At 43.8% G+C, this 9,340-nt stretch overlaps 1 long non-coding RNA gene across 2 annotated transcripts; it reads right to left on the bottom strand.

Moving 5' to 3' along the window:
• Window positions 1-1,226: 1,226 nt before the first annotated feature.
• LOC124687178 lies at window positions 1,227-3,833 on the bottom strand. 2 transcript variants are annotated; one of them, XR_006998128.1, is made up of 5 exons: window positions 3,729-3,833; window positions 3,462-3,585; window positions 2,615-2,689; window positions 2,472-2,498; window positions 1,227-1,841 (listed from the first exon to the last, which is right to left on the bottom strand). It is a non-coding gene; the product is annotated as an uncharacterized LOC124687178 (long non-coding RNA). The 2 variants fall into 2 exon arrangements; XR_006998127.1 differs by having other exon boundaries at window positions 2,472-2,689.
• Between the last annotated feature and the right edge of the window lie 5,507 nt (window positions 3,834-9,340).

Raw genomic sequence — 9,340 nt, 5'->3', positions numbered from 1 at the left:
GGGGACTTTCTAATGTGGGCGTGCACCAAACCGTGCACGAGTAAGATTCTAACTCTAAACTAAGATGCGATCTAATATGTTACAGATACACGGGCAATTAAGCCCAACTTGGTATAAAAGGCCGATTCCCGTATTTCTTCCATGTATATTCTTCAAGTCCATCTTGATCGCGGCCCACCTCTGACTTGGTCAAATTCTGGTGATAACAGACTCTTGGTAGATGATGGGACATATGTTCGATACGTACCTGAGGTATGGCAGTTTCCTCAGCGATGTTCGTGCGTCAGCAAAAGCTGCACGAGGTGTTCACCTCCACCGACATAGAGCCCCACACGGCGGAGAAGGCTGAAGAGAGAGCCGCCGAATCCATGATTCGAAAGCTGGAGAGGGAACATAAATTTGAGATGGACCTCAACTGGGAGAACATGCGCCACTTGAACAACAACCGTTATAATTCTTGTGTTGGGTGGCGTTGCGCGTAGGAGGAGAATCAGGTGCTGAGGATGAAGGTGGAGGCGCTGACTAAAGGTTGGAGCCATTCTTTGGAAAGCATAGACTGCATATACCTGCACATTCTTTGGAGGCCATAAAGGAGAAGCCCAAAATGGTACGAACAAATAGATGGATGTGGAGAAGGTAAGGAGACATGGGCTTGTGTCTGAATTCACTGGCACCATTTTGTAGATACTTTGCAAACTCAGACGCACAGTACATATGGTAGCACTATTAAGAGAAGATATCATAAGAAAGATCTGAGTGCCAAAAATGAATAACTGGGTGCTGTTTCTAGATCCTCATGACGTATCTCGAAAGAGGAAGCCCGAGATTTCTCTGAAAATTTGCTAAATAAATGGCCTTCTCTGAAAAATTGCTAAATAAACGGCTGGAACTTCTGGCTTGAACAGCTAGCAGCCTAACACCCTTTTTTTCCTCGTTCATGAAAATTTGTAGGTCTTTGTACGGGCAGGCTTGCTGTACAGTACAGTAGATTGTCTAGATATGTGCCCTTTAGTTCTGTTTTTTTTTTTTTTGGTGATGGGCACTCTGAAAAAGGAAAATGCACTCATGTGTTTGTCGTGGAGCTAGGTAAAGCTGATTTGAATAAGCACACTCAAGTATCTGGGACAGGTGGAGGACTGTTGTCGCTTAGGCCTTAATTAGGTCTCGACCTACTGACTACCGTTTGGCAAACTCATGTTCTTGTTTTTCATTACCACTCTCAGGCAACCCACTCTGGAGGGCTTCTTTTCATTTCCCTCAGGCGAGAGCAAACCCCATTGTCTTCTACCTCCATCTAATCCAAGAACAAATCACCAATCTCTGCATGCTATACCATTGATTTCACCGTCTCCTGTGCATTCCTTCCATCCAAGAAATTTTAACATGCACAACCTTTGGGTCATTCTGCTGCTTATGGGATCAACATAATCTTCTATGTCCCCGGCGTCCGTCTAGTGTGAGTTCATCCTTTCCAGATTGTGGTGTACCATGTTACCTTCTGCTACTGACCTCGATTTGGTTTTCACGCAGCTCTTCAGGGAGATCAGGGCTCTTCTTTCCCGACTCTGCTGAGGCCGCTTAGTGACCATGCAGAACCGCCGTCCGCTACACAGCGCGACCTGGCCACCGTCCTTGTTGCTTTCATGCCAAGGTGAAGCTCCAGCATTCCAGCGTGCCCAAGCCTTGCTCTCCTAGGCACTGCTACTCGTCGTCTTCCTCTCTGGTCATCTGAATGCATCCAAGCAACTTCCATGACCAATGTTTTCGGTGAGTGCCTCAAACTGAAGATGGATACCATGAATGCACTTGCATGTAGTTCAATTTAATCTCCAGGTGAACAACTGAATTTTCGAAGAAAACAATTGTTAGGATGCACTTACTTAGAAAAAATAACTAATGAATTTACAGTTAAAAAGTTGAATTTGCATCATCTAGAGTTGACCCTAAATGTTGTATAGAGGACGAATCAACTGTTGCCACACTCAGACTGGATAGATATACATGGTACACCAGCAGCCCTTCATCTCAACCTGTTTAATCTAGTATCTTTTTATACAGACATTAAATAAAATGTTGGCAATTGGGTTTTCTATTCTCCTGAACCAGAAATTTGATGGCTGTTTACTGCTTCAGCCAACAGTTATATTTTGTAGACTCCATTTCAGTATACCAACTGCGATAAATATAATGTGGGAAGTAGATGTAGCAGGATAGACATTTATATACATTGCTAACATCCACAAGGACCCTTCTTCTACGGTTGTACCCAGCCAACCAAATATGTCCATTAAGATCCCTGTTAACTGTGAAGCTATCTACTGTAGTCTTAAAAAGATTTGAGGTTTTTTATTTGAGATTAAAGATGTGTAATATGAAAACTAAGATTTGACATATTAGACTATATCATAATGAATCAATAAACTGGGTACAACAGTGACATAAATCATGAGGAGGTTTAACTGGTCGCTTACCAAGATGAATTGTGCGCTTCCGAGCATCTGTATCCATAGAAGAATGAGTAGAAGAAGGTACCCCGACATGATCAATAAATGAAGCGGGAAAAGGCTGGACATTAAAGCCAATAATAACAGCTGTACGTTGTCAGAAGTTGTACCTTGTCCGAAGGTGGGACGAATAAAGGCCCTAGCAGAAAAGTTGTACGTTGTCCAAGACCAGCAAACACGCGCACCTACAATTAAGCATCTCACAATAAATAGGAAAGCATAGCACATAAGGAAATCAAGAAAACCGAGGCAAAACATCATTAAGATAAGTATTAGATTTGTACCTTGCAACAAACCCATAAAGGTAGCACGGAACATCAGTCTACCTAGATGGGAGATTAAAGAGGAACATCAAGCTATAAAATTACCTTGTAATTTAAATAGCGTTGTCGAAACAGTTTGAAATAGGAAATGGTGTGAATATATAAAATGATATAGTTGCTGAAAATAATATTGTGAACTACTTAATTGGTCTTGTTTCCCTAAATCTGTCTGCATGTGTATTACACACAGTGATCTGTTGATAACATGCAATAAAGGAGAACCTAAAAGATTTAAGCCAAAGACAGTATACATTAATGTTTTTCTTGATGTTATTTCCATTTAAGGATAACCTAAAATATGAAGATCATCAAAGGGAGCATAAGTACATTCAGCTACATAGTTCTAGTCGCTGTTGGGGGGAGAAAATTTGATGTTGGAGAAATTGTCCTTTCATGCCAATACTGAGAATAATAATTTTTATTGCGGCGGCAAAAAACAGGTATGTCAGCACTTATTCAAGAAGGAGCTTGGTAGACCATGCAAATAGTACAGCGTCAACCTGATATTGCAGTACCACTTCAAGGGACTATAGATAACCGATTTTTTTTCCGGAGAAGGTCATCAAATAATTTTACTGCTATGTGAACACATAAATAACTTAAATATGGGATATGTCCTAATTTTTTAGCATACCATGATCTCAATCTTGTAGCTGCCCCTAGTGACAATCTTGTCGAAAAGCTCTCCATGCTCTCTTCTGACCATACTCTTTGCTTTGGTCTACACAGAGTTGCTGGACGGTAACATTCATACTACCCTGAAGGAATCAAATGAATGCATGATCACTTGCACGGAAGATCTTACCTATCCAACATATTCCTAGTGATAATTTTCAGCAGAAAATGAACAGGAAGAATGAAAACAAAAAATACAGAATTTCTGTTCATCTCAATTAATTACCTCACTCAGCCAATTTCAGGCCTATATGAGAAAGAAGGCAAAATGTCATTTAAAGCCTCGAGACCAGCATCACCCCCGGTAAACCTCTAAATTCATGTCATACACCTAGTCCAACAAAAAGGAAGGGTCAGCTCATGGTATGCTTGCATTAACATATATAAGGTAGGATACACTACCATCTTGGTAGAACGACAATCCCACTTACTGACAGAGGTTACCTCAATCTTGTTGAGCCAGGTTCAGGCCTACATCATGAGAGAAATAACAAAATATCACTTAAATCCTCAACACCAAAATCACCGCTACTAAACCTATGAATACATGTGGTACACGTAGGCCAACAAAAAGGAAGGTGAACTGATGCTATCCTTGCATTAGTACGTACTACACAAAAGTATGTGGCGCAATGAACATATGAAGGCAATGATACTTGCAACCTAGAAGAAACAAAACAACAAACATGTGGAGGAGCAGGAGGGCAGTAGTACACTACACACCAGAACTTTGTGCTTCCCAACATTCGACATGTGTATGTCTTTAACCTGTTGTCTTCTTCATCTGGCCACCACCGTTTTTCCCCGCCGCCGGCCACTGCCTGCTCAGCCCCAACGTGGCCGCCGCGGCCCCTGCCTGGTCCGCCCGACGTGACCACCGCTAGCCTGAGCGTGCTCCGCCCTTGGGCCCGTGCCGTTGTCGGCCCAAGGTCGTCGTCCTAGGGCCACGCCTGCTCCGCCCCAAGGGCGCCGTCCCTGACACGCGGCTTCCCCGCCCCGTGCTCGCCGCCGCCGGCCCAGGCCTGCCCCGTGCTCGCCTTCGTCGGCACGCGCGTGCCCCGCCCTCAAGGTTGCCGTCCCCTGGCTGTTCCTGCCCCGCCCCGAGGTTGCCCCCATCGGCAGGCAAGACGCCTAGGATGTCCTCTGCTCCATCTTGGAAAACGGCAGCCCGGTGGTGAATTGGTAGATACGGAAAAAAAACACAGACTCTGTGGGGTACTCTCGAGCGGTGGGTCGTATGGGAGAGAGAAGCACGTAGAAATTGATGGCTGAAGACTGGAAACCGCCCACCGCTTTGACCGCACCGCTCCTCACAACCGGTAGCCGGTTGCCCCGCTTGGTAATTTTTTTTAGCGACCATTAAACAGTATATTTTGGAGACGTGTCTGAAGCTAATTAGAAGAGCAAGGCAGAAAATACCTCATGAGCAGTACCAGGAGGAATCAGAGAGCGTGAATTCAGCTAACTTTTATATAGGGTACATTGCTAACATCCACAAGGACCCTTCTTCTACGGTTGTACCCAGCCAACCAAATATGTCCATTAAGATCCCTGTTAACTGTGAAGCTATCTACTGTAGTCTTAAAAAGATTTGAGGTTTTTTATTTGAGATTAAAGATGTGTAATATGAAAACTAAGATTTGACATATTAGACTATATCATAATGAATCAATAAACTGGGTACAACAGTGACATAAATCATGAGGAGGTTTAACTGGTCGCTTACCAAGATGAATTATGCGCTTCCGAGCATCTGTATCCATAGAAGAATGAGTAGAAGAAGGTACCCCGACATGATCAATAAATGAAGCGGGAAAAGGCTGGACATTAAAGCCAATAATAACAGCTGTACGTTGTCAGAAGTTGTACCTTGTCCGAAGGTGGGACGAATAAAGGCCCTAGCAGAAAAGTTGTACGTTGTCCAAGACCAGCAAACACGCGCACCTACAATTAAGCATCTCACAATAAATAGGAAAGCATAGCACATAAGGAAATCAAGAAAACCGAGGCAAAACATCATTAAGATAACTATTAGATTTGTACCTTGCAACAAACCCATAAAGGTAGCACGGAACATCAGTCTACCTAGATGGGAGATTAAAGAGGAACATCAAGCTATAAAATTACCTTGTAATTTAAATAGCGTTGTCGAAACAGTTTGAAATAGGAAATGGTGTGAATATATAAAATGATATAGTTGCTGAAAATAATATTGTGAACTACTTAATTGGTCTTGTTTCCCTAAATCTGTCCGCATGTGTATTACACACAGTGATCTGTTGATAACATGCAATAAAGGAGAACCTAAAAGATTTAAGCCAAAGACAGTATACATTAATGTTTTTCTTGATGTTATTTCCATTTAAGGATAACCTAAAATATGAAGATCATCAAAGGGAGCATAAGTACATTCAGCTACATAGTTCTAGTCGCTGTTGGGGGGAGAAAATTTGATGTTGGAGAAATTGTCCTTTCATGCCAATACTGAGAATAATAATTTTTATTGCGGCGGCAAAAAACAGGCATGTCAGCACTTATTCAAGAAGGAGCTTGGTAGACCATGCAAATAGTACAGCGTCAACCTGATATTGCAGTACCACTTCAAGGGACTATAGATAACCGATTTTTTTTCCGGAGAAGGTCATCAAATAATTTTACTGCTATGTGAACACATAAATAACTTAAATATGGGATATGTCCTAATTTTTTAGCATACCATGATCTCAATCTTGTAGCTGCCCCTAGTGACAATCTTGTCGAAAAGCTCTCCATGCTCTCTTCCGACCATACTCTTTGCTTTGGTCTACACAGAGTTGCTGGACGGTAACATTCATACTACCCCGAAGGAATCAAATGAATGCATGATCACTTGCACGGAAGATCTTACCTATCCAACATATTCCTAGTGATAATTTTCAGCAGAAAATGAACAGGAAGAATGAAAACAAAAAATACAGAATTTCTGTTCATCTCAATTAATTACCTCACTCAGCCAATTTCAGGCCTATATGAGAAAGAAGGCAAAATGTCATTTAAAGCCTCGAGACCAGCATCACCCCGGTAAACCTCTAAATTCATGTCATACACCTAGTCCAACAAAAAGGAAGGGTCAGCTCATGGTATGCTTGCATTAACATATATAAGGTAGGATACACTACCATCTTGGTAGAACGACAATCCCACTTACCGACAGAGGTTACCTCAATCTTGTTGAGCCAGGTTCAGGCCTACATCATGAGAGAAATAACAAAATATCACTTAAATCCTCAACACCAAAATCACCGCTACTAAACCTATGAATACATGTGGTACACGTAGGCCAACAAAAAGGAAGGTGAACTGATGCTATCCTTGCATTAGTACGTACTACACAAAAGTATGTGGCGCAATGAACATATGAAGGCAATGATACTTGCAACCTAGAAGAAACAAAACAACAAACATGTGGAGGAGCAGGAGGGCAGTAGTACACTACACACCAGAACTTTGTGCTTCCCAACATTCGACATGTGTATGTCTTTAACCTGTTGTCTTCTTCATCCGGCCACCACCGTTTTTCCCCGCCGCCGGCCACCGCCTGCTCAGCCCCAACGTGGCCGCCGCGGCCCCTGCCTCGGTCCGCCCGACGTGACCACCGCCAGCTCGAGCGTGCTCCGCCCTTGGGCCCGTGCCGTTGTCGGCCCAAGGTCGTCGTCCTAGGGCCACGCCTGCTCCGCCCCAAGGGCGCCGTCCCTGGCACGCGGCTTCCCCGCCCCGTGCTCGCCGCCGCCGGCCCAGGCCTGCCCCGTGCTCGCCTTCGTCGGCACGCGCGTGCCCCGCCCTCAAGGTCGCCGTCCCCTGGCTGTTCCTGCCCCGCCCTGAGGTTGCCCCCATCGGCAGGCAGGACGCCTAGGATGTCCTCTGCTCCATCTTGGAAAACGGCAGCCCGGTGGTGAATTGGTAGATACGGAAAAAAAACACAGACTCTGTGGGGTACTCTTGAGCGGTGGGTCGTATGGGAGAGAGAAGCACGTAGAAATTGATGGCTGAAGACTGGAAACCGCCCACCGCTTTGACCGCACCGCTCCTCACAACCGGTAGCCGGTTGCCCCGCTTGGTAATTTTTTTTTAGCGACCATTAAACAGTATATTTTGGAGACGTGTCTGAAGCTAATTAGAAGAGCAAGGCAGAAAATACCTCATGAGCAGTACCAGGAGGAATCAGAGAGCGTGAATTCAGCTAACTTTTATATAGGGTAATATGGTGGGTTAGGCATCCCAACTTACAAGACCTTAATATCGGTTTGTTGGGCTCTTGGATTAAAAGATACATCTAGGCTGAAGGTAGTATTTGAAAAAAGATAGTAGATGTTAAGTATAACACAGAAAACCCAAACATTATGTGTTGTTAAGACACACACACCATCTGTTTATTGAAAAGTTGTGACGTGGGCATCACATGTTATTAAATTTTGATGTAAGTGGCATGTAGGAAATGGTAAATCCACTAAATTATGGGAGGATGTTTGGTTTGGAAATATTTCCTGAGCTATCAAATTTTGGGAAACATATTTTGTTACAACGAAAACTATTGAAGAGTTGTCGGATGGATGACAACTATGATGCACATTTAGGAGAACTCTTACTAAATCTACGATGACTCAGTGGCAGGAAATCTTGGAAATACCTAGCAATATAAACTTCACCGACAAAAAAAAAACAATTGATTTGGAGATATGAATTTAGTGGGGTCTACTTATACCTGGCCATCCTTCGGGTTGGGCCGGGCTTCGGACCAGGCCTAACAAAGCCCGGTGTAGAAAATCTAGGACTAGGCCCGCCTCGACCATCGAGCCTAAATTCCAGGCCCTAGCCCGGCCCATTAGAGGACAAGCTTGTCGGGATTTGGGCCATGGGCCGGGCCTCTTCCCAATTTCGCACATTTATGAGGCCCAGGCTTGGCCCAGACATCGTTCCTAATAAACAGCCCCAAGGCCAGCCCACTGGCATGCTGGGATGGCCCAAGCCCGGGATTTTCGGGCCGGGTCGACTGGCAGGCTTCCCATGCCGAGATATAGGTCTATTCATCCAAATCCCTTTATGAAATTATTAATATAGGAGCAACATGAAAAATATTGTGTTTAACAAGAAAACTTGGTTGAATATGACATAGGTTCCAGTTGACCCTGTCCTACACGGGAAATTGGAAGCAACCGTTCAAAGAACAGGAATGGGTTCAGGTGGATCGATTCATGGCTCTACTAATCAAAATGCTCAAACTTCTACCGGAACTGAAGTCAGACTAATCCTTGCATGGAGGTCGAGCGACAGCTCTGTATCTCTAGGAACACCCTGAAGATGAGGCAGTTCACATGGTGATGGCATGGTCCCTGCAATGCTTTCAGCTGATTTTGGAACTGCACTGATCATATAAGATAGAGCTTCTAGTTGTGTTCCTATGAAACTGTTGGAGTCTTGGAAACTCTCCAGATTTTGATGTAAATCTCATTTTTTTATGGTTTCGCCAGGTGTGGCGTATCTGTTTTGGGGTTCTACTTTTCTTGCTGAGACATTAGGCTCGTCCTTTTTAGATGTTGCTGTTAAAACCTGATGCTGTGGTTTCGCTTTCTATGAAAATGGAGCCGGGGAGCGATCCTTGTTTTTCTTTTAAAAAATAAAACCTACATAATCACTACATAATTCTTGTGGTTCATGATTTATCTCCAGGACATCAGTTTCGTAGGAATCCAGGGAAGAGAGCGAAACAACAACAAAAAAATCCAGGGAAGACAAGAGTAGGAGACTTGTAAACTCAAACCGAGCAACAAAGTAAAAAAGGAATTTGGAAGGCATCACCGA

The sequence above is a fragment of the Lolium rigidum genome, chromosome 2 (genome assembly GCF_022539505.1).
Source record: "Lolium rigidum isolate FL_2022 chromosome 2, APGP_CSIRO_Lrig_0.1, whole genome shotgun sequence".
NCBI classification, from domain to species: Eukaryota; Viridiplantae; Streptophyta; class Magnoliopsida; order Poales; family Poaceae; genus Lolium; species Lolium rigidum.
Note: the sequence above shows the minus strand (reverse complement) of the source record. Positions and strands in the feature narration are given on the sequence as shown.